This window comes from Schistocerca americana, chromosome 4 (genome assembly GCF_021461395.2).
Source record: "Schistocerca americana isolate TAMUIC-IGC-003095 chromosome 4, iqSchAmer2.1, whole genome shotgun sequence".
Taxonomy (NCBI): Eukaryota; Metazoa; Arthropoda; class Insecta; order Orthoptera; family Acrididae; genus Schistocerca; species Schistocerca americana.
Window position 1 is genome coordinate 689,847,320 of NC_060122.1, and position 25,994 is coordinate 689,873,313.

The 25,994-nt window shown below is 42.1% G+C and overlaps 1 long non-coding RNA gene across 2 annotated transcripts in view; it reads right to left on the reverse strand.

Moving 5' to 3' along the window:
• Positions 1-25,994, reverse strand: part of LOC124613144 — a 101,248-nt gene that overhangs the window by 67,808 nt on the left and 7,446 nt on the right. For both annotated transcript variants that reach the window (XR_006979609.1, XR_006979610.1), the window contains exon 3: positions 10,389-10,467. This is a non-coding gene — a long non-coding RNA (uncharacterized LOC124613144). The remainder of the gene's footprint in view (positions 1-10,388; positions 10,468-25,994) is intronic.

Here is a 25,994-nt window from a genome sequence, read left to right on the forward strand (position 1 = left end):
CACACAATGTTCCTACTATTTAGTAAAATAATGGTCACACCTGCTCCCATTCATTCTAAATTTTGCTTACGTGCACAATGTTCTCGTGAAAAACTAATTCAACTTATCGTCTGAGATCAGTGGTACGGTTAGTACAGCCTTACGTGTTCCTTCATTTCTCCAGGAACCAGACCAATCTTTTGACCACCTACAGTATCTTTAAAATTAGTTGGCTCACAGGGAGGGAGGGGAGACATGCAGCTGCGCAGGTAACACCAGTGGCGAGCTGGCTTTCCCTACCACGCCGCCAGTGGTTCGATTGGTAAATCGTTCGTTGCCTCGCTGTAGATGCATTTCTGTGTTCGTCAGATCTCTTTATAAAAAGTGGTATTTTCTGGCATTGAAGAGTTCTGCAGCCGTCAGGTATTGTGAACGAGTGTTTTGTGTCGGCGTTGCATTAATATCAACTGTGCAGCACGTCTAAACACCAGGTTCGCATTATAAGTTTTCGTGTAAGAACACGTTCACTGGCTGTGGAGATAATGTTCTGCTGCGTATATTCTTCCGAGTCCGAAATTAGTGGTGGACAATGCGCGTATTTTGCTCTGGGTAGAAAGAAACGTTCGAATGGAAAGGTCAATCACTCCAGTTATCAGGTCGATGAATTAGCTAACGCTAAAGGGCATAGTTTAATCAGGTTTCCTCCGCATCACGCTCATTTAAATCCGACTGAGACTATATGGGCCTGGGTGAAAAGTAATGTGTTAAAAAACAGCAAGAAATTTACTGTCAATGAGGCTGAAATGCTAACAAAAGAAACCACAGGAGTGGTCTTGAATTGTCAGCCGTACTGAGAAGGTAGTTGAGGAGAGAGATTTGTGAAGGACTATGATGAGTTTAAATTAATACGTAACTTCTCTTGTTGCCATGTTGAAATTGCTTCTTTTGCCAAGAGTGTCACTAAACATTCTAACGCAGTTGAAAAAGAAATTGCGACAGAAGGCAATAGTTAATGAAAAAGCTCATACTCAGTACAAAAATCAATATGTAACTTCTTCACTTACATTGTTGCAAGACCCACAGCAATTTTCGTTTCACAGAAAATTACATTATTTCTTTTAAAAAAAACCTGTTGTTACATGGCTGTTGCAGTAAATATGGAAGTTTCACATATTAATCACATCGCAAAATACTCTCCTCTTTGCGTGCTATCATTTACCAAAATGTTTATAAAATAAAAGGGATTTGTGAATATTTCACTCTGGCTTTTTCACTGGAGCATGCGTTCGTGACACAGCGCTCTATACATACACACCATTTTCTCGAGCCTGGAGAAAGATAGCGATATCTTTCCAAGTTTGAAGACTAATTCAGTATATTATCTACGTTTCATATGCAGCAACATACGACGTAACAAGTGCGAAACGCAAATTTACAGCGACCCTTATTTTTCACACAAACTTTAAGAATTTCTTGCAGTAATTATATCTAATACCGAAATATCTCAATAACTATGTCCATTCGCGATGATGATGATGAAATAAGCTAAAAGATGTGCGAGAATAAGAGTTTATTACCGAATAGTTTCTTTAAATTTGTTTGAATGTAGACTGGCGGCTGCTATTAACTCTGACAAGCGAGCCTGGCACACTCCGCGCCGAGTAGGCCTGGAGTTATCGTCACTTGCTCAGGCGTTCAGCACACGCTGCCAACTACGCTTCCCTCGACACGCTCCGTACTACTGAACTGTCAATAGTAGCGACTAATTTTAAACGCACTGTACGTAACAGCGTGTTGGTCCATCTCTAGAACGTTATACAGAAGCGATTCTGCATGGCATGGATTCTACTACAGTCCGATTAAAATTACCTGATAGTTGACATCTTTCACTTGCCGCTACAGTGTTGCCACAGCCTCTGCCGGCTACCGCTGGGTTATAGGCGACACACAAATACTGTTAATGTGTAACGCGGAGCAATGCTGAAAGTGACTGCCGCGAGGTATGACGGAAATCAGAGAAGCTGAGTTTAAGTGACCTATGACTGAAGTGCGGCACACGACGGGTTCTGCAGCCCTTAATTTAAATCCATGTCCTAACCTAACCACATCTCGTGACGTGCATTGTGTCCGAGGAAACGGCTATCAACAGTCTGCGGCAGAACTAAAATTACGATCGCTTTGTTCACGGCGTTTAAGACTAACCTGCACGACCAAATTCGGGGCAGAAAATTTTCATAATGTTTGTCAGCATAGCCATCTTCTGCAACAAAATTTCAGTTTTAGCGGTAAAAGCAAACTAATTTCTCGCTGTCATTCTTACCTGATAATAGTCTCACGCCGGCTACACAGGATGCCGCATTACGAACCGATGAGCAGTCTTGGTCGGGAGTTGATTCCAATTACAGGTGACACAAGCAGGTTACAAACGAAGAAAGAATGGTATGCACAAAAAAGTAATACGATGATGAAAATGAAAGAACTACAAAGAAAAAATTACATTTAAACTAACTGAATAAAAATGATAAAGTTTTTTGATTAGACTTGGAAGAATAAAAATTTTCGCTGTATCTGACGAGATCCGAACTTTCGATCTTCTACACTCCAGTTTATACGCTAACCATTACGCTATGTCATTACACGTTACACACTGTTGTATTTATGACTTTGGTCTCTTCGCTATAAGTAGTTGACAGCCTTCAAAAATTCGGCTACGTGCAATGTCGTGCGAAGCTAATCTAATGTAAGCCGACCTCTGTGGTAATAATAACTGTATGAATGACGCTGAATCGTGTGTTGTGCGAAAGGATCCAGTAGTTCTTGATTAGTATGTATGAAACGTGTATATTTTATTAGCATCGTTGTGTGTGTGGTTTTTAGTGTGTTATCAAGTGTGATGAAATAAGAAGTCAAATCAGCTACAACGGGTGAAGTGTCAACTATCCCGTAATTTTAATCAGATCATAGAGCTCGGTAGGTTTCCAGAGGTACGTAGCACCATATGTCGACCCACGTCACTAATTTCCGCAAATTACGACCACGTGGTTTGCGAACGCGGAGCTGCGTCGTGGATATGTTTCATCAGCCTCAGATCAGGCGAATTTGGTGGCCAAAACATCAACGTGAGTTCGCTACCCCCATCTTTTGACGTCTTGCTGGTTGATGCCAACGCCAGCGGGAAGGACATCATGCATAAAGGATGCGGGTGGTTCGCAATAATTTTCACGAATCCCACTGCATTCATAGTGCCATCGATTAATACCACAGGTCACAAGGAAGCGTAAGTGAACGTCCCCAAAGCGTAATACTGCTCTCACTAGCCTACGTCCGTGGCGTGTTGCATATTTTGCGCAGCCATTCGCCTGGATGACGTATCCGTACACGACCATCGACCTAGTGTAACAAGAAACGTGAATCATCCTGCAAGGCGACGCGTTTCCACTGACTCATGGTCCAACCTCGATGATGCCATAGCGACTACAATAGTAATTGACGATGTCGTCGGGTGAACATGGGAACACGCGCGGGACGTCTGCTGCGGAGCCCTGTTCAACAACGGACGCTGAACGGTGTGCTCCGAAACACTTATGCCAGCATCTTACTTTGCCGTCACGTATGCCACAGATCGCTGCCTATACTGCTTCACAAGGAGGGCAAGCCTCCAGCCTCCATGTTCTGCGAAGAGGCGTAGACGACGAGTACCTTGACGTCAACTCGTGGGTTCACCGTCCTTCAACCACTTTCCGTAGATGCCCACGACAGTAGCACGCCAACAGCCGACCAAGCTCCGCTTTTCCGAGAAGCTCGTTCTCGGGCGAGCCGCCGGATCATTACAAACTGCCCTTTGTGACAACGCTCGTGGTCTCGCGGTGGGCAATGGTCACAATGCTTTGGCTCAACGGCGTATTTCGTGATTAAAAACGCAGTAGTACTGTCAAAGAAAATGTGGCTCCATGCGCCACGTAAAGCTATGGCAGCAGGCAGCATACTGAGCGGAAGTTCACTGACTCTTCTCCATGACACGAGAGTGAATATTGTTACTATTATTTCCTGTCACTCGTTCGGAACGCATTTCTTGATCATTTCGCATCCGTTGGCCATCTTCATACGTTGGCCGTCTTTTCGCCGGTCAAATGCCACGTGCTTCGTTTGTTTCAGCGGGACTCGGATTGCTCGTCGCCCCCTGGCAGGTCCGGAGAGGGCAGTTGGAAATCTAGAGTTACTCGGAAACCCAATGTTACTCGCCAGCTAAGAGGATCGACTGAGCTGCTCTCGTTTGTAGTCTTGTAGCTATTGTGTAGAATACAAAAGCAGAGGGTCTCATGTTCGAATTGGAAGGCCATATGTTCGAGTCTCGACAGAACTTTTTCCTTGTTTTAATTTTTTCGTCCGTAGTATGAAAGTACAGAAGCGAAAACGACCCCAAAAGCAGCGGACTGCGCCAGAAAAAAACAGTCATTAGGACAGTGCAGGCCGACTGCAAGGATGGCCCGTCGCAGACTGAGGGGCGCTGGTTACGCCGTGTGCGCGGCCACCGGCTTCAGCCGCACCACTCGCCAGTTCCTCTCTGAGGGCAGAGGCAGGGCGACAGCCGGTCTGATGGGCGTGCCTCGTGCAAACTAAATATTAGTTCTGTGTTTGTGTTGTTATCTGTGGAAGTTAAAATATTGATCCAGGGAGCGGGCGAGCGAGCAGTAGCAGCTGCGGCGGCGGCGAGAGGAGCGGCAACTCTTGACTACTACTCGCTAGCACCCGCGTACACTCCGACAGCCACCCCAAGCGTCCGCACGAACAGGCACACCCCTTGCCTCTCTCTCGTCCTGTCCTTTACTGTCTATCTACCTCTCTCTCTCTCTCGCTATCCCCGCCAGCTCTCCCGCCCCAGAATTTAACACACAATTACCAATCAAGAGATAGGAGCAAGAGCGTCCGCCATTGTTCTGACGGTGTGGCAGCGCGCCGTGCGGCGGGCTCGGGGTGGGGGGCGTCGCTGGTAGCGGCAGCACAGGCGGCGGTGGCGGAGGAGGAGGAAAAGGATGATGATGACGGAGGTGGGGAAGGGAATAGGGAGGGAAGCGACGAGGCGCAGCGGCCGCCGCAGAACGGCAGCAGTAACCTGTATGTGAGACAGACACACACAGGAGATGGCTGCACCGTACACCCCGTGACACCGCGCTCTGCAAAGCTCTGCTACGCTGGCCTACATCGAATGGATGACAGGCGGCAGCCCTAACTCTGCCTGCACTTAACCCCCCCCCTCCCTCCCTCCACCATCACCGCATGCAGAAAGACAGTTATCTCGAAGTAGTACACGCCAAAAGGAGGCACCTGTAGAGCCAAGTTTTTAGAATCACAAACCTGTAAGAAAGCTGCATGGTAAAATTCGATTCACACTGGACATCAGTGGGACACAAGTACCAACACCATCAAAGGGAGGTGTGTTCATACTAGACAGAACATCAACATATTATTTCAAATAGCCCACTACAACTGGGTTTGTGTGGTGTAAAATGTCAGAATATAGTACCAGAATTAAGAAACTAACAATGACTGCATTTATTAATGACCAAAGCAAAATTCACAATGGTAGCTGTGAGGTGAATTAAAGAATACAAAAAGACACATCCAAACATTCCAAACCAGCAAGAAGAGAAGTACCAAATAACACAAAAAACAAATCCATTTTCTGCTGAACAGAGCTGACTTTTTCACTGGCAAAGTGACAGATTCTTTAATGAAAATTGTTAGACTGGTTTATGTTCTTATTTCTGCAAAATTTGGACACTTTTTCTTTGTATAGATATTGTACAACTTGTATAATTTTCACTTTCAGGTACTTGGGCTCTTTTCTGGAAGAACACTCACTGAAAATAGTAGCCTAACTTATCACAAAACATTAACTTCTGAAGTTAGCAGACAACACTATTTTTTCGCCACCACCATCGACACTTGCTTCCCAAGAAACCTTGCAGTGACATGCAGTTCTGCTCTGTCGCCGGTTAGAGTGAAAGGCACCGTTCAAAATGTACTGTGGAATATGTCGACATCCTGTATGAACTGACATTTAGATTGTGTTATCTTTACAAAAAAAAAAAAAAAAAAAAAAAAAAAAAAAAAAAAAAAAAAAAAAAAAAAATGGCTCTGAGCACTATGGGACTTTAAACATCTGAGGTCATCAATCCCTAGAACTTTGAACTACTTAAACCTAACAAACCTAAGGACATCACACACATCCATGACTGAGGCAGGATTCGAACCTGTGTTATCTTTATTAACTGAAAATTCTGTAGATGAGATTCATTGTGCAGAGGCTAGAAAATACTTAAACATTTTGGTAAAATGTGTTGTAGCACACTTTCTAATCACACAACAATAGGCACATACCAGGTTACTTGAGTGTCCAGTAAACAAGAGATCCACTATTGCATTTCATTTGTTGCAGTATTTAAATAATATGAACTCTTGCTGTGCAGTTATACATCACAAAACACATTACATTCTTGTGTGCACCTGTGAAATGATCGTGCTGCAAACATTTACATTTTTCAACAGTCAACAATGTTAATTTGCAGAAAATGGAGGGAATAGACAAATAGTTCAAAATGTTTCTAAACTTTAAACTATGTTTTAGCAAATGTGAAAGTACTGTGTGCTGCAGTTGCCCTAGGACAACAAAAGCAGATATAATAGTATTTTTTAAGGAGGGAAACTTGAAAATAATTCTAGTTCTATCATAGTTATACTTTATTTTATGTCTGTGCTGTCACAACATATTATACTCAACCTGGATGAAAATAAACTATCACAAAAAATACAGAAAGAGCCACAAGATGCAAATAAATTGATCTATTCAAATTGTTGTGCCTTGAGTTTCCAAGTCAAAGAGTCTTTATTCAAAACCACAAGAGGAAAAGGAAGAAACAAAGATGTGATGTTACAAAAAGTTTATAGAGAATACTGGGTAGGCTTTCATATAAAGTTAGAAACAAAATAAATGTCTCTTCTTTTACAAACTGCATTAGATTCTTATGGGTTTATCAATTCTCTCACTCTGGTGAATTATGTGTGGTATTTCCTCTGTAGTTTCACAAAGAGGAAAGACTACTTGCAAACAGAAAATTTTTGTGTAATGTATGAGCCTGACAAAGACTGTATTAGCCTTGGCCTTAGTGCAGTTGTAATTAATCACAAACTTTTAAATTTACATTATTTGTTTCCTCCATCCTCAGAACTTGAACCAATATTTTTTTCTTCAAAAACACGAAATTTCCCTGTCCAGCCATCATTTATTGAAGTATTGCTCTCCTACTTATATCGCCAGCCAGGTTCAATATTATAGCATTAGGTGGGGTTCCCACTGCAAATTTTTCAGCCCACTGCTTTCCCTTCCGACATCTATTGCACAAACTGATGCACGAGTAAAAACGAATGAAAGTGTTGACCTTACTCAGTAATTTAAAATAATTCACATATATTTGCTTAGCACTCCTCCCCCCTCTTGTCATACTTTCATGAGCCCAATTATCACTTGACAGAAGGTCTCATCAAAAATGAGTAAGTTTGAGGAAAAAGGATTTGAGCACGGAGGGGAGGGGGGAGTTTGGTAATGGAATTCCAAATCGAAGACTTTTGAGACAGGTCACCTGGGAGGACATGGGGCCTACGAAACTGGTCATTTATGCCATTTTTTGAAATGTTACTGTCACATGTGTAATTGCTGTACCTTCAAGAGTAACACACAATAAAAAAAGGGCCAAGCTTCAAGATTTATTTTTCATATTTACTTTAGTTCTTTGATAGATTACAAATTTTAAAACTACGACAGAAAGCATACCTATACTCCCAAGAAAGAAAGGTTCAAGGTGAGTTACTGAGCCATTTCTTCCCCTTGAGCTTCCAAAATTTCTTAGTCGCACAACAAATGTGACATATATGCAGCAGAATTACAGCAAACTACAAAACCTAACAAGTACATGCACGATATGTCAATGCAATCATACTGGCTCAGCCGTTCATGACAGCAGCTGTTACATTCTTTAATGTTTCTTTCGAAATAATTCTAGAAATTGACAACGGAAGGCAGCACCAGTCAAGTGGCAGGTTGCAAGACATGCCTACATTGTTCTCATATGAAATCGATCCAGCTTTCAAGTGATAGGTGGCTCACGTGTCGAGAAAATTGGAGCCCAACCTATACTCAGGTGCAACCTTTTTAACATAAAAGTTTCGCCCCGAGCTATGCTAGGGCTTGGTCTCCAAAATGTTAAAGGAAATGTTTGGTAACAGCACACACTGATACCAAAATTGCACTATATAACACATGTCTGTTGCATTTAAAATGAAAAGAAATTTGGACACTATACAGTAACCAGTTGCAGTAATATTATAAATAATTAAAAATTGGATATAAATAGAAAATATGAGAACTGTTTCACATGCAGATAACATGTCTAATGCTTGAACTGCGTGATTCTCTCCTTCTGAACTGCAAACTGTGGCTCTCTCCAAGCAGTACCAGCACATTTGTAACTAGTACTGGTAAGCCACCACAAACCAAAATTATTGCCTGACACTTTTTTCATTTATAAATTAATGAAAATACATACCATACACAACGAGATTTCATAACATAAAGCATCCTTTCTCATGTGTACTAGAGTTATATGAAAATAGTAAGTTCTGGCAAAGTGTTAATGCGTATTATTTCTGTATATAAGAAATTACTGGCTGTCTGCATTAACTTGGGCATTTCACCTATTGTTGCTTGCATACACATAATAAACAAATTATAATTTTCAGTCATGAAGTTTTAAATGTCTCATCTTTCGGGTGACAACAGTAATTAATGCTTCTGACACACAAACAGTGTGTTAATCATATGTGCCTTTTTGTATTACAGCCACATTGTGAAAGTGTGAAAAGTTGAATCTGCAGATGAACAGTCAAAACAAAAATGCCATACAATATTGGAATATACTGCAACAGTAATATCTAATCACATTTGTAGGCCAAATGCCATAACAAAGGTAACACAAAATTCTTTCAAAATTTTGTGAACAGTTTCAATGAGACTGACAGGCTTCTCTCTTTTCCGAACTACTTATACCTTGATGTGGTTTTAAATGTTTGTCAATACCTTTCTACAGTTAACCTATAAACCCTGATTTTTTGTGATACTCTGTCTTTTTCTCAGTATTAGATAGGATCTGACACTGACAATTCTGCAGCCACAATCTGAAGGTTCTCTGTGATTGTAGACATTATTTCTCTCTGTACATATACTTTAGATCTTTATTTCAATTTTCTCATTATGTTTAAACTTGACTTTATGCCAATGGCACAAATGTGGAACAAGTAACAAATTCACCTATTTACAGACAAGCAATCAGATTGGAGATATTGTTTCCTTAAGCTAACTAACAGAACAGATTCTGCACATGAAATACAATGAAATTTAATCTTGTTCATGTTTGTCAATGGCGTAGTACTGGCGGACGTGAGGAAAAATGGAGGAGAGGGAGACAGAATTTTATATTGAACTGCATGTGTGAATTAAAACGTACATATAAAATGTTGATCCTGCAAATTTATTCTTTTATTTATATAAAGTTTCAAACAAATATCAGACAACATTTAGTAAGCCATACAGTTTAAGGATACGACTGCAAACTTTTAATGCATATGTACTACTATTTTTTTGGAAGTAGTACTAAATGATAGGCCTATGCCAAAGTAAGGTACACATAGTTCAATAACTTATATAAAAGGAAGAATTATGGAGGGCAAGGGGGACGAGGGCTGGAAGACAGTTAGATGAGGTGAAATAATAGCAGCAGTGTTAGTAGCATGTCTAAGATCTGTACAACCCAGTGAACTTCACACAGTGCAATGAGGCTGCCATGAAATGCTGGTGTAATTTCAATTTCATGTTACCCCACAAATGTTTTAAATATGTGAGCCAAACAGTGTTTCAAATAAACGTGCAGCTACTTGCAAGGGAGTTTCACAGCCCTTTTGCATTGTAATAAAAGCATTCCATTTTTGCATGTTTTCCACAAATTAAACTCTGTGCAAAAGTTGAGGGAACATCTGAAATGGACATAATTTCAAATGCTACATAAGACTTTAACCAGAAGTAGATTCCAGAATGAAACATCGCTGTAATAGCTACTTCTGCAGAAGTCCATCCTCCTCAAAAGTAGACTTACTCATTATTAGTACTAGTTCTGGAATTACGCAATGGTTTACTATGAGAAATAAGTTTCTTCACATAAAGTTACTATGGAAATCAGATATATCTCATTTGTGAGTGAATGAATCGCTGCCTTCTTTAACAAGAAGCAAATTATTTGAATATGATTTTAGAAGAGAAGTTGAAATAGCACATCACATGATGCACAGTGGTTACTTACCACAACAGGCAGGAAACCCCTTACAAGCAAGTGAGATTAAGAAAATGTTCACTTTTATGATGCTAAAAGTTTGTGGCAGCTGAAAATATAAAAATATTGTTTCAGAAAAGTATCCTGAGTGAATACAATTTCTAATTTTAGGTAACTGAAAAGGACATTGGGAAATTAATACACTCTGATAACACAAATATCGAAGACCTAACAGCACTGTTAGACAAACCCTTATTGTTATTTACATCTACATTTTCCTAGTTTGACATCTATACTGAATTATGAAAACTGGACACTTCATGCAGACTGTTCTTGTATATTGATGTGCCTACTAAAACATCTGGTAACTATTACAGTATATATGATATTGCGACTATCTACCTTCTCATTAGTTATTTCCTTTCATTAATGCTAATTTTAATTTCAATAAATGTCAAATGTGTGGACTGAACTGTTATGTAAGTCTCATATCCTTAGACATAGCTGGAGATAACAAAGCCCACATTTTTAAGTTCTGGTGATACACAAAACTAACCCAGAATGGGAAGTATTTTCTCCCCATATCCCCTGAAATCTACCAATAACAAGCATGCACACTACCTTAAGTTTACTTATTACCAGTATTCAATTTTGCTTGTGTCTCAGTATTCCCACTAAAATCATCTCCTTCCTTTGACTTTTGAGGACATTTTACCTGTCCACATCACAGCAACTTCAGCATCAAATGTCATAAATTTGCTTGGCAGAACATTATGACCACCGGCCTACTATTGATATAAACCTATGCAGGGGATAGCAGTGTCACCTGGCAAGGGATGATTGCTAGTGCACAGTGCACCATGATGTTGATGTGTAGAATGGGGAAGACATGTGATCCATCTGAGTTTCAGCGAGGGCAGATTGAGATGGGCCGAGGCTCAGCACAAGCATTTCAGAAATTCATGACTTGTTGGGTGTTTGAAGAGTGCTCTGGTGACTGTCTTCAACACATGGCAAGACCAAGGTGAAACTGCATTCAGATGTTTTAGGGTTGGGTGGCTGCCCATCTTCACAAATGTTGGACATTATAGGCTGGGCAGACTGGTTAAACAGAACAGGCAGTGAACTGTGGCAGAACTAACATTAGACTTTAATGCTAGGCAGAGTACAAGTGTGTTGGAACACAAAGTGCACTGAGTACTCCTAACGATGGACCTCCTCAGCCGACGACCCATCCAATGCCAATGTTAACACCATGTCAATGGCAACTATAACTGAAATGGGGGTGTGATCATTGGCACTGGACGCTGGTGCAAAGGCAGAGCATTGCACAGTCTGACAAATCCCGATACCTTCTTCCTGTCAATGAGAGGGTGAGAATCCGCGTCTTCCAGGGCAACAGCTCTTTGACACCTGTACTGCAGGAGGGAGACAAACTGCCGACAACTCCTTTACGCTCTGAAGAACATTCATGTGGGCATCCAAGGGTCTGGTGGAGCTTGTGCGAGGCATCATGATGGACAAGGAGTATTGTACACTGGTTGCAGACCATGTACATCTCCTCAAAACGATCATGTCTCCTGGCGGCAGTGTCAGTTTTTCAAGAAGACAATGTGCCATGTCACAAGGCCAGGAGTGTGGTGGAGTAGTTCGAGGAACACAGTGGTAAGTTCCAATTTATGTACTGGCCACCCCCACCCCAGTTCTCCAGATAGTAACCCAATCAAAGAAAGCCGGGATGTGACTAAATGTGGCACTAGAGCACATTGCTCCCCCACCTAGAATTTATGGGAATTAGGTGACCTGTGTGTGCAGATGTGGTGCACAATCCCTCCAACAATCTACCAAGCCATCATTGCTTCCGTGCCATGACGTTGTGCCGCTGTTACCCATGCCAAAGATGGACATACATAAGGCAGGTGGTCATTATGTTCTGGCTGGTAAGTGTATATCTTAAGATGGATTCAAAGAATACAACAGAGCAGCAAAAGGAGTCACTACTACTTTGATGCACCTGTGTAGACTTCACCATCATCATGATGCTCACTTACAACATGATGAAATACAAATTTAAAAATACATGGTGGACTTTCAAAACAGCCACTGTGGGAAATGATTCTCTCCCTTTAGAAGCAAACTGACTGGTTCTACAGGTGCCACTAAGTTCTGCCACGTACAAATCTCGGATGATCTCATTGCTTGGAAATGATTTACGAAATCTTTTCTGTTGATAGTGCACTTTTGGGCATTCAGCCAGCTGTTGATTTCATTTTACATGTAATATTTCAATGACTAACCCAATCACCTTCTTCAGGTACTGCACGCTGCGCTATTACATGGATTCACTGCCCTGATTTCAACCAGACTGGAAACTATTGTTGGTGCCATGCTGCTATTTATGGTCAAGTTAGAATCCTGGCAGTCACATTGATATTTATTTGTTTTTCAGAACCTGCACTGTTATTCCATGGAACATATTCTCTCTGTACTTTTCAGCTCTGGTGAATGAGATGCCTGGTGAGCTGTTAATAAACTGAGTGCCAAACAGCATAACTTGTTTGAACTGAAACATCCCCAATTTATTAGGTTTTCTAGCATCTTGAAGAAGATGATGCTGTAATTATGCCCAATAATGTAAACTGTTGCCTTCCCTGTCTTCTCCCCCTCCCCTATGCAAGAACATTTGTGTACTTGTTACAGTACACTAAATAATTCAAGAGCTTCAGACTCACAGAGGGTAAAAAGTCCACACCAGCTTCCTCTGTCACTCACTAATAGTGTGACTTCATGAGCCTTCCTGCCTCCCTCTGTTGTAAGTTAAGCATATTACTCCTGTTCCTAGTCATAAACAATATCATAACAAGAGCAGCAAATATGAACCATTGCAGTTAAACTGAGTTTTGTTTTCAGTTCTGCAGATATGTTGGTTCACATGTTCATTATGGATGAAATATTCAGATTAATGGAAGCATTTTGTACTGCTTTGCCAGCTCACAGCCAAACTGTCATCCTTCAACCTAACCAAGACCGCAGATTACACTATAAATCAGGATTATTTGTTGGTGCTTCCGGGATTTCAGAAGACGACTGTGTGAAAACTACAAGACATACAGAAAAATGACGTACATCATAGCAAAGAGCATCTCTGCAAGTTATTCACCACGATGTGGTTACACCATTGAGCTGCTGTGTCAGAATATGTAGACAAATCATCTGTTCCATGTTGTCACATTGAATTCTGCAGATCAGAAACTGAATTAACAGACTTACAAAGCTAGTAGCCACTTCACAAAAACTTTGGAGAGATGCTCTATCCACTGGTGTGTGTCTATTTTCTGTATCTCCTGTAGTTTTCAGTCACCTTCTGCACCCCCCATCCCTGGAGGGAATTACGAATAACGCTGTATTTTGTTTCAAGTTTGTCTTAATAAGATAGTTGACACTTTCTTATAGTCCACAGTTGTATTGCTCTGCATATACCAGAAGGTGGCCATCTTATAAGATGATTCCTTTTTTTACATGTCGTATTCTGTCAGTTCTGTCACACAGGAGATGTCGAATGAGTCAAGTTATACACTATCAGGCATGAGCTACCACTGCTGGCTACTTCTGTGAAGTACACTAACATAATATTATGACTAGCACTAATCTATGCAGACTGATGGTTATGGTAATTCGCCTGTTTTGAGATGTTAGGAGAAAAACAGCTACTTTGATAAAAGCCGTTGCTCCTCCTCCTATACTGCCCAACTGCTACTGCTATCTAATACTTCAAACAAAGCATTTTAACTGTACACAAATACAGTGCCTATATAGTGGCAGTATCACGATCTACAGCATGTCTGCTGATTTCGGAATGTGTGCCTCTGGAAGTTAACATATTTGTTGATGAAATAATCTGGCAGTCTGTATGCTAGTGAATGTTAGCTTATATATAATAATTAATTTTGAAATTCTATTGATACTGTTACTCCTTTCAAACAAAGGAATGAGCACTACAGTATCAGTATGTTGAAGGGTTATGCAGATCACCCACATACTAATGTTTTGCGGCAGAATTCTGGGAAAAAGCATGGCTTATTTTTGGCCCAATGTGGTATTTCTCTGGGGTGGTGCTAAATGGTGAGTCTTTGGTAGTTCAAGAGGAGGACTGGTTATTGTTGCCAGTCTTCTGTTACCATGCACTTTGCGCAAGCTTCAGCAACGACTCTCAGGCATGTGGAACACTGTGTTGCAGAGCATGAGAATCTTGGCTTAACTGCTAAGATTATGAAGGTGACATAAATTCCCTTAAAACTGAATCAAGAAAGTTCAGTGTCAAGGTTATGGAACACACTGACTGGGAAGATATCTGTCAAGACAAAACAACTGAAACTGAAGATTCCAGCTACCTCTAGCTGCATTAGGATCACACAGCTATGTAGAACTTTGAGTGGAAATGAATTTCCTATCTGCTCATAAGAATATAAATGACTGTTTCCTGACAAATAATAATAATACTAATAATAATAAACCTCTGTGGGATCATTCTATAGTCTAACACAGCTCAGAAGCAGTCTATGGGCAATAAGAGACCTAAGCAGAAGTAAATGCTTCAAGTAATGTGGTTTTTTAATTGTGACTAGAGAAGCCTGGGGTGGGACTGAGAGGGGCCGTGAGGCATTTATGTTTGTAGCAGTCAACGTATGAAATGTGTACTTCAGTTGTGGCCTATGGGTGCATCTTGGATAGGAACTCCAGCCCAATTACTGGGTCTTTGGTTTCTATCTGCACTGCTGATTGTTGACCGTGATCTCCGCTCTATATCATTCGTTTAGACTTCTAGTGCCCTTGTTATGTTTTGTTGACCGTGATCTCTGCTCTATATCATTTGTTTAGTCTTATAGTGCCCTAATTATGTTTTTTCGTGTGAACTGAATGGCAATCTCTCTGTAATCTTGGTAGGTTTACTGGAACCGAGCTTAGATGTGAGACAAATTTTGGTAGAAAATTCTTCTGCGAAGACCAAATTGCTTAATTATGTTCAGTTACAGTCCTGATTTCATTTTGGATCTATGCTCAAATGTTATGGTGAATAGAAACACACAGGAGCCTAAGGAACAGTCTGAAGAAAGGGACATCACCGAAGTGAAAAGTGTAATGAATAGGATAAATCAATGAGCCTGAGAACGATTTTTTTCTTTGAACATTATTACATTCAGCAATGATGTATATTTGTGAAAAATGTTAAGTTGCATTACACTGTGGAGTCCACATTATACTTCACGTTCTCCTTCTACTGGCAAAGTAAGCTCAAACGCTGGAGGAAAAGGAGTAGTTTTCATTTCATACCAGAAACAGAACACCTCGTTAGCTTTAGCGATGTTACCTTAAATTTATGTTGAATGGACAATTAATCAATTAATACTGCACTGACATCAATTTCAGATATGAATGCAAAATATCAGTTTAATCAGATAACAGGAAGTGGAGTATGTATTTATTAAGCAGTTAATAGCACAGAAATGATTGTAAACGAGTGAAATGAATAAAACCTTATTGAAGGTGAGAAGGTGGGGGTTGATTGCAATGAATTTCCTTCATGCTGATGGGTAGACAAGCTACCAATCCTCTGCACAATCCTCATTTACGTGGAGGACTTTTGAGTAACACTAAAATTTTCTTCCTTATTTAGATTTACAAGAAATTTCTTGCTTGCCATCAGGCAATATGTGTGCTAACCTGAAACAAGTAATACATCAACAGTTGTATTCTGCAAACAATGTGAAGCGCATGGCAGAGGGTACTTCTCACTGTACCAAACATAGGCTGAATTTCCAGTTCCATTTGCATATGGAGTGCAGGACAGATGGTCGTTTAAATGTTTCCATGTGCACTGTAATTCGTCTAATTTTGTTTCTGCTGTCTCTACATAAGTAATACATAGGGGGCTGTAGTGTATTTCTACATTTTTCACTTAATGTGGAGTCTTGAGAATTTCGAAGCAGTCTTTCATGAAGCGGTTTTTTTTTTTTTTTTTTTTTTTTTTTTTTTTTTTTTTTTTTTTTTTTTTTTTGGGGGGGGGGGGGGGGGGCAAAACGGCTACAGTCATTAACACCCGTTCTGTGGCTTATGGAAGGGGAAAAAAATTAAATAAATAAATTGGAAGTCAGCAGCAATGGGAGCGGAATTCCAAATGTGGGGAAACTAAAAAACAGACGGAAAGCTTAGAAAACTAGAAAACCACTATAGAAGGGGGGGGGGGGGGGTGTTTTCCCCAAAAAGCGCTTCGAATGACTGACATCATCTCAATGACACCGATAAACTCAAGGACGTGATCGGCTGAGCGCATGTCATCTGCTAAAATGGAAGTTCTAACAGGCGACAACTGTAAACGGGCACGTAGCAGAGTAAAGTAGGGGCACTGAAGTAAAACGTGTCTCACAATCCACAGTTGAGAGCAGTGGGGGCAAAGCGGGGGAGGATCGCCACTTAAAAGATGTCAATGGCTAAAAAAGACAGTGCCCTATCCGGAGTCTAGTTAAAATTACCACCTTCCAATGACGAGTTCGGGAGGAAGAGGTCCAAGCACAGGGAAGAGCTTTCACGTCCCGCAGTTTATTATTGGGAAGTGTAGACCAATGTGCGTGCCATAAAAGAGCAGCACGACAACATAACACACTCTGTAGATCGGCAAAGGGAACCACGCGAACAGCGGCCGCCTCGTTTCCACAGATACCAAGGTGTCCTGGGATCCTGAGGAACGCCACAGAGATGTGCCCCAAGTGGCAAGTGGAGGCAGTCCTGAATCTGGTGGACCAGAGGGTGGGCAGAGTAACGAGCTTGGAGACTGAGGAGAGAGCTGAGCGAATCTCAGCATATAATATACTGTATTAGCTGGTGGCAACAGATCTATTGGACAGCCTGGAGAACAGCATAAGGCTCCACAGTAAAAACTGAAACTGGTCGGGAAGCTGAAATCTATTAGGGGTGTTGAGAACAATATAGGCACTCCCAACACCAAATGATGTTTTTGAGCCTTCAGTGTAAATAAATGTGGCATCCCTCATTTGTGCGCATAGCGCAGAAAGTGCCTGACAATAAACAAGAGAAGGGGTACCATCCTTGGAAAGCTGACAAAGGTCACAGGGCAGGCAGGTCTGGGGGCGGAGCCAAGGTGGTGCTGTACCCCCAGTTGTCAAGAAAGTTTTAGGAAAGTGGAAGTAAAGAGAATGTAGCAGTAGATGGAAGCGAACTCCCAGTGTCAGTAGAGAGGAAGGGCATCCTGCATACCCTAAATCCAAGGAGGCATAAAAAAAAGACGCCAAAGAATAAACGGTCGAGCAGAGGAGTAAACTATGCATCCATAGTCCAATTTCGAGCACACTAAGGCACGATATAGGCAGAGAAGGACCACTTGGTCGACTCCCCACGAGGTACCATTCAGAACACGGAGGGTGTTGATAGATCGCAGGCAGCAAGCCGAAAGATAGGAAACATGGAAAGACCAGCACAGTTTTCTGTCAAACATAAGTCCCAAGAATTTAGCGACGCCCATGAACAGAAAGTCAACAGGGCTTAGATGTAGGGAAGGCGGAAGAAACTCCATGTGACGCCAAAAAAAAAAAGGTCTTACTGGGGGAAAAGCGGAAGCTGGTTTTGGAGCTCCAAGAGTGGAGGCAATTGAGACATCCTTGAAGATGTCGTTCAAGAAGGCTGGTCCATTGAGAGCTGCAGTAGATTGCCAAATCATCCACAAAGAGGGAGCCTGAGACATCGGGAAGGAGACAATCCATAATTGGATTTATGGCGATGGCAATCAGTACAACGCTTAGCACAGAGCCCTAGGACACCCCGTTTCCTTGGGAGAAAGTATGGGTTTCCTTGGGAGAAAGTATGGGAGAGAATAGTGTTCACCTACACTTTAAATGTGTGCTGTCATAAAATCAGGAATAAAAAGGGGTAGCCGATCTTCAAAGCCCAAAGACAACAGTGTGTGGAGGATGCCTGTCCTCTAACAGGTATGGTATGCTCTCTCCAGATCAAAAAATATTGCTACCATTTGGCGTTTGCTGAGAAAATTGTTCATGATATAAGGGGAGAGAGCAACAAAATGGTCAACTGCAGAAGGATCTTTCAGAAACCACAATGGGCAGGTGTTAAAAGGCTTCAGGACTCCAGCCACCAAGCTAAACGGCCTTTCACCATACGCTTCAAAACCTTACAAACACTACTCGTGAGAGAAATGGGGCGATAGCTAGATGGGAGATGTTTGTCCTTTCCAGGTTTTGGAACAGGAACAATTATAGCTTCCTGCCATCTTCAGGGAAAAATACTGTCAGTCCAAATTCGATTATACAGGCAAAGGAGGTAACCCAGACTATGGTATGATAAATGCAGCAGCATTTGGACGTGGACACTATCCGGTCCTGGGGCGGAAGATTGAGAAGAAGAGAGTGCTTGTTGGAGTTCCCACATGGAAAGAACAATATTATAGGTTTCGCTATTTTGAGAGGAGAAAGCAAGAGGTTGCACTTCCGCAGCACGTTTCTTCGGGAGAAAGGCTGGCGGGTAATTTGAAGAGCTCGAAATCTCAGTAAAGTGTTGACCCAATGAGTTAGAAACTGTGACTGGGTCCACTAAGGTATCACGCACGACAGTGAACCCAGAGATCGGGGAGGAACTAGGCACGCCAGATAACTGTCGAATTCGACTCCAAACTTCTGAGGAGGGAATGAAGGTGTTAAAAGAGCTAGTAAAGAATTCCCAGCTTGCTATTGCGGATGACACAATGGCATCACGCACATAACTGCTTAAAGCGGGTACAGTTGGCCAAAGTAGGATGGTGGCAAAAAACGCAAAGAGCAAGTCTCCCCTTGTGTATAGTGTCACGGCACGCCTCGTTCCACCAAGGAACTGGGGAGCGTCGGGGTAAATTGGAGGTGCGAGGTATTGAATGTTCCGCGGCTGTAAGAATAACTTCTGTAACATGAGTGACCTGATCATCGACACTAGGAAAGTGACGGTCATCGAATGTCGGTAGAGACGAAAAAAGTGTCCAATCAGCTTGGGCAAACTTCAAGTGTCTCGGGCAGTTGTGGCTGCAATCGAAGGACACATGGAAAATGGTCACTCGAGTGTGTATCAGCAAGAGTGAACCATTCAAAGCGGCGAGCTAGCTGAACATTACCGACCGAAAGGCCCAAATGAGAGAAATTTGTCGTGGAGGCAGACAAAAATGTAGGTGCCCCAGTGTTGAAGCAAACAAGATCCACTTGGTAGAAGAGGTCAATCAACAGAGAGCCTCGTGGACAAGGACGCGGAGATCTCCAAAGTGGGTGGTGGGCACTGAAGTCCCCAACCAGCAACTGGGAGGGGGAGGGGGGGGGGGGGGCACTGACCAAGGAGATGAAAGAGATCAGCTCTTGCCATCGGTGTGGAGATGGAATGTATAAGGTACAAAGAGAGAAGGTGTATCCAGAAAGGGAAAGACGGACAGCAACAGCTTGGAAGGAACTGTTTAAGGGGGTTGGGTGATAATGGAGAGTATCATGGAGAAGAATCCTAAGTCCCCCATGTGCTGGAGTGCCATCAACAGAGGGGAGATCAAACCGGATTGTCTGGAAATGAGGGAAAACTAAGCGATTGTGGGGACGCAGCTTTGTTTCCTGGAGACAGAAGATGACCAGCGAGTAGGATTGTAAGAGGATCGACAATTCATCCCAACTGGCTCTAATACCGCAGATATTCCAATGGATAATGGACATAGGGTGGACAGAAAAGGGAAGAATCTTACCATGGTTGCTCTCAACTCAACAAGTGCTGAAAGCCGGTGGCCGACAGCATGCCATAGCATTCAGCCACAGGCAGAAGATCCTGATCCATAGGTTGTTCGGGGGCAGCTCCTGCCACTAGCGATTGGCTAGTTGATTGGCCGCCAGCAGTGCGCCTTGGCGACACGGAACACGGACAAAGGCGGTTACCTACAGGTGGCACTGTAGATGAGACACGCCGTGGTGGAGAAGAAGAGGAACTTGGTTTTTTACGAGCCTTCTTGGCAACGGGATGTTGAGATGAGGGAGGTATCAATGGTTGTAAAGTCGGGGGTACATATAAAATCTTCGCGTGTAGGCTCTTTTTTGGAAGTCCAGGTGTCTGATTTTGGGGCTCATGATTTAGCAGGAGCCGATGAAGGGCGAGCCATAGACTGAGCAGGTGATTGTGGGTAGGTTGAACAGGTGATCTCTGTGCTGGCCGATCTGATGACCGTGGCACTAAAGGTGAGATCACAAGCCTGCATGGCTGCCTCCATAGTAGGCCGAGGAGATGCAAGGACAGTCCTATATTTACCTGCTGGGGGCACAGTGGGATTTCGACTGGTGAATGACTTACGAGCAGCAAATGTAGATGCCTTTCCCTTCACTCCGATTTCCTGAATAACCCGTTCATCTTTGAAAATGGCGCAATCTCTAGTGGAAGCAGTGTGGTCGCCCATACAGTGTACAACAAAGGGATGGAGGTGAACAAGCACCCTCATGGGCATCCTTGTCACACTTAACACATTTGGCCGGATTAGAACACGACTAGCTGGTATGATTAAACCGCTGACACTGATAGCAACGTGTAGGGTTGGGGATATAAGGACGAACTGAAATTATCTCATAGCCCACTTTAATGTTCGATGGAAGTTGAACTCTGTCAAATGTCAAGAAGATAGTATGGCTTGATAGCAAGTCCTTGTCAACCCTTTTCATGACTTGATGTACAGCCATTACGCCCTGGTCAGACAGGTAGTTTTGAATTTCCTCGTTGGACAATCCGTTGGGTGAGCTTGTATAAACCATGCTGCATGATGAATTTAAAGTGCGGTGCCCTTCTACCTGCACAGGGAAGGTGTGTAGCAGTGGAGTTCGCAGCAATTTTTGTGCCTGGAGGGCACTGACTGTTTCTAACAACAAGGTACCATTTCTTAATTGGGAACAAGACTTTACAGGACCTGCAATTGCATTTCTGAATAATGAAAGGGTTGACTGTGGAGAAGTCTTGACCTTCGTCCAACCGAGAAACAACAAGGTACTGTGGCACTGATGGAAGAATTGTCCCTGGCTGAGACTCAACTAACTTTCGCCGGTGAGCAGAAATTGTAGATGTAGAGCAAACCATTGCCGAAGTATCCCCCATGATTACCGGCATCTTCAATGGTGCACTCCTTCCTTGTGGGGGACCTGTCTGAGGGCACTCTCGCCTTAGGTGATTGTTCGCACCTCCCGAGAAACGGACGGAGGGACCAATCAGCAAGTTTGGAAGGTACCAGCTCAGCTAATCAACCGTCCCTGGGCCTGGCCATTTCCAGGGAGTATGTACGTGTCCTACCTGTCTACCCGGGGCGGAGAATTACGCGTTACCCCGTCACCGGCTACACGGGGGTCGGCCTTCAGACACACACAGGGAGGAAAGAAAGAGAAAGGGAGGAACAAAGAAAAGGAAAGAAGAGAGGTCTCAGCGGAGATGAGGCAAGGAAAAGAGGACAAAGGGAGGACAGAGACTTTCCAGCATAGAAAGCAAAGAAGAGAGACTATGTCTTACAGTTACAAGTGTCCATCTCTGGACGTACGCATGAAACATACCTGCATAGGTTGGTTGGTTTGGGGAAGGAGACCAGACAGCGAGGTCATCGGTCTCATCGGATTAGGGAAGGATGCGGAAGGAAGTCAGCCGTGCCCTTTGAAAGGAACCATCCTGGCATTTGCCTGGAGCGATTGAGGGAAATCACGGAAAACCTATACCCGCATAGGGAGAGACGGGAAGGGAAGAGGCAGAGGCGGGAGGGTGGGCGGGATGAGGAAGGATGTGGAGAAGGAAGGTATGCAGCCAGGAAAGGAAAGAGAGCCGCAGTAGCTCGGGGTCCCGTGCTTGCCACACATGTATCCACAAAAGAGTTGAGGACCCCCCTGGGCCACATGAAGTAGTTGCCAATTTGTCTTGAGTCTCCACTGTGTCTGTTGATGCAGGTTTCTCAGCATTTCAGTGACATACTCCTCTTTTCAAATAAAGCTGTGACCATTTGAGCTGGCCTACACTAAATATCTACTGTTAGACGAACTTGAGCAATTTACTGGGATGGGTGCACAAGTGTTTTGTACACAATCTCTACATCTATATCTATATATTCTGCAAACTACTGTGAGCTGCATGGCAGAGGGTATATCCCATTATACCACTTACTAGGGTTTGTTCCAGTTCCATTCACGTATGAAGTGCAGGAAGAATGATTGATTGAATGCTTCTGTGCGTGCAAATAATTATTCTTTTCTTACCCTCACACTCCCTATGTGAGCAACACGTAGGGGGTTGATGTATATCCCTAGAATAATCATTTAAAGCCAATTTTTGGAACATTATTAATAGACTTTCTTGGGACAGTTTATGTAGTAAACTGAACTGCATTTTCCAGTATCCTACCAATGAATTAAAGACTGCCATCTCCTTTACCTATGACATCCTATGTAATCATTTCACTTCATCACTCCACAAATATTACACCCTGGTATTTGTATGAGTTGATCGATTTAAAATATAGCTCATTGGTACTATAGCGTGAGATACAAAATTTCTGCTTCTAATATAGTGCACAATTTCACATATCCAAATACTCCAAGCATGTGGCCAATCTTTGCACCACTTCAAAATCCTCTACGGTCCCACTAAATATTTGTGCAGTTGTTTTCAAACAGTACATTAAAGACAACTGCATCATCTGCAAAAGGGTGAGGCTACTAATAATGTTTTCTGGTGTGTTATTAATATTTAACACAGTATGTAGCAAGGCTCGATGTGCTGATTATACTGTGTTGTGTCTGTGCAGGCGTACATATCTTATTAGTGCATCTGATGTTTTTATATCTTTGCTGCTTCTGAAGGACACGCCATCTTTTATCCCTTTGGGTACTTTTGTGTCTTCCGATCAACATTAATGGAATTTTTCTGTGTCTTGTGTTGAAAGTACTTCCTTCTTTATTCAAGTAATAAAACTTAATGCACCTCCAAACTGTAATACTGGAGTACAGTATGTCCAACAGGTTATGGGTGCAGTAAAGTAAGTTTATTACCTGGGACAATGTTTTATTTTCTCTTCATGTCAATCGAGCCTCTGAAGGGAGTTTAATTACTGTGAAGATTTCTTCATTTTGAAAGTGGAAAGGTAAGAGATTGATCGAACGAAATCTTAATAGTATCTAGAAATTTGACATAGGTACTTTTCAACTATAAAAATATCAAATTTATGTTTGGCATGAAAAACTGTTGGGCACTGTTGATGGAAGTAAAGTAAGACCAAAGGTACAGGTGTACACAACTTGTCACATAAGATTAACGAATGTAGAATCATCATAACTCATGAATAGCAGGTTGCAATTAATAAAGTTACATTGAAACAACAGTTCTTCAATTATTCTAAGTTTCACTATGATACTATCGTGCTACGTATTAGTAAAGTTGAAGCATTACCAAAGTCTCCTGCAGATGTCGGTGAACCAGTGGAGATACAGACAACATTACACGGTTCTTTTAGTACTCTTTGGGGCTCTTGTGATGTCAGCAGGCAGACTTTCAATAATTTAACAGTAAGGTTATGGGACGAAGAGCAACATTTGTCACAGATTGAAGAGATGGGAACCGCATTTCGTCCGAATAAGGCTAATCATAAAAATGAGAAAGGTCAATGTTCACAAAGGAATTTAATCAAAAGTTCTGTGGACAAAAAAAAATTGAGTGCTTTCATTGTCACAAGAATGGTCATTACAAAGCCAATTGTCAAGAGAAAGTCAGGAAAATTTGTGATGATATTTGGCGTGCTGACAGTGTTGTAACAAAACACACGCCTTTACAAAAGGAATGGTTTTCAACATTTAAACTAGTAGGGAAGTTTGAAGTTCCTGTTCAGTTCAGATAGGAGTTATTTCAGTTGTCTATGCTGAAGTTACTGGATCAGTCAAGTTAAATACACTAATACAGGATGTATGGGAACCCTGGACTCTGAAGCAGACATTGTATGCACGTAGCATGAAAAAAAATCATGTTTTAAGTGGTAGGAGTATAATCTACTAAAGGTTTAAAAATCATATTTAACAATAAGAAGATTGAGGTATGGAGTGATATCCCAGTGACCATTTGTATAAAAACTACAAACCAATGTAAAAGAGTGTCATTCTCTATGGAAAATATTGAACAAGTAAATTGTACATCTGGTATGGCACAAGAGGACGGGACTTGTAAACACTGAGATTCTGAGGAAAATGGCTGTCTGTGGCCTGATATATAAATTTAAAATCAAATACATTAAGCTGTATTTGTGAACCACGTCAGTAGGGCTGATTTGTCCTGGCCCTCCATCCAGTCACCCCTCCCAATTCAAGTACCCACATCACCTTCAACATGCAAATCCCTCTCCCTCTTGACGATGCCCACAACCTAGTCCACCTGCCAAAATGCAGCACTGGCATTGTGAGTCCAGCTGACACCAAGTAAGGCCACAGACAGAGGCATGCACACTGTTTGTGTGTGTGTGTGTGTGTGTGTGTGTGTGTGTAGTGCGCGCGCGTGCATGGGGGGGTGGGGGGGGGTGGTACTCTACCTCAGAAAAGGATTAGTCTGAAACCCAGCAAGTGTTATTTCTTTTTGTGTGTGCCTCTTGACAACTCAACACTTCTGCTCTTTAGTAAGTGGTCTCCTTTGATCCAAAAGTATTTAAGTCACATTACTTCTGTATTCTTAGGGTTTCAACTGTTGGTGGGAAGGCAGACAGGGAATGGATTAAAGTTATCAAAACTAACTATCAACAGCATTTGTTAGTTATGAAATTCATTATAATTTCAAGAATACTGGCATTACACATGAAACCATTTCATCATATGTACCAGAGATGAATGGTAAATCTGAGGGTGATATAATCAGATCAGTAGTGGAAAGTGGTTGCACAATGCTTCTTGAGTCGGGTCTTCCAGAGACACTTTGGGCAGAAGCAGTGATCGGCAATCTGCACATTATATTACTGTTTGTGTATGCCTACTAGTGAAAAAATAACTTATAAGAATTGTTTGGGAAGAGAACATCATTAAAATGTTTGCCTAGGCTTGGAGCCAAATTTTTCAGGCAGTTTAAACCCAAATTTTGAAGAAAAGCAAAGAAGATGGTAACGATTGGTTAAGGGTAACAATCATAGGCCATATGATCCTATACCCAAGAAAATAAACTGTTTCACAAGGCACGGTTTTGAATGAAAATATCACAGGGTATTCTAAGGAACTCAGCAGCAGTAACATAATGTATGGAAACAGTGTCCCTACAGAAGCAGACGAAGATGAAGCTCGGCAACCTGTGGAATATGTTTATTTAGTTGCAATAGATCAAGGAACATGTCTTGCTGAGAAGGTTATTCAACTTGGAGTGAATCTTAGAAAATGTGACGAACTTTGCCCTTTGGTTCATTTGCAAAATAATGTGGCTTGGGCAGCAGTCATTAGTGAACCAAAAAATTTTGAGGAGGTGATGGGGGTCCCAAGACTCTGTGAAGTTGAATGGTAAATCTGAGTGTGATATAATCAGTTCAGTAGTAGATGAAATGTCCTCATTGGCAATAAATAATACCTGGGGCTTTGT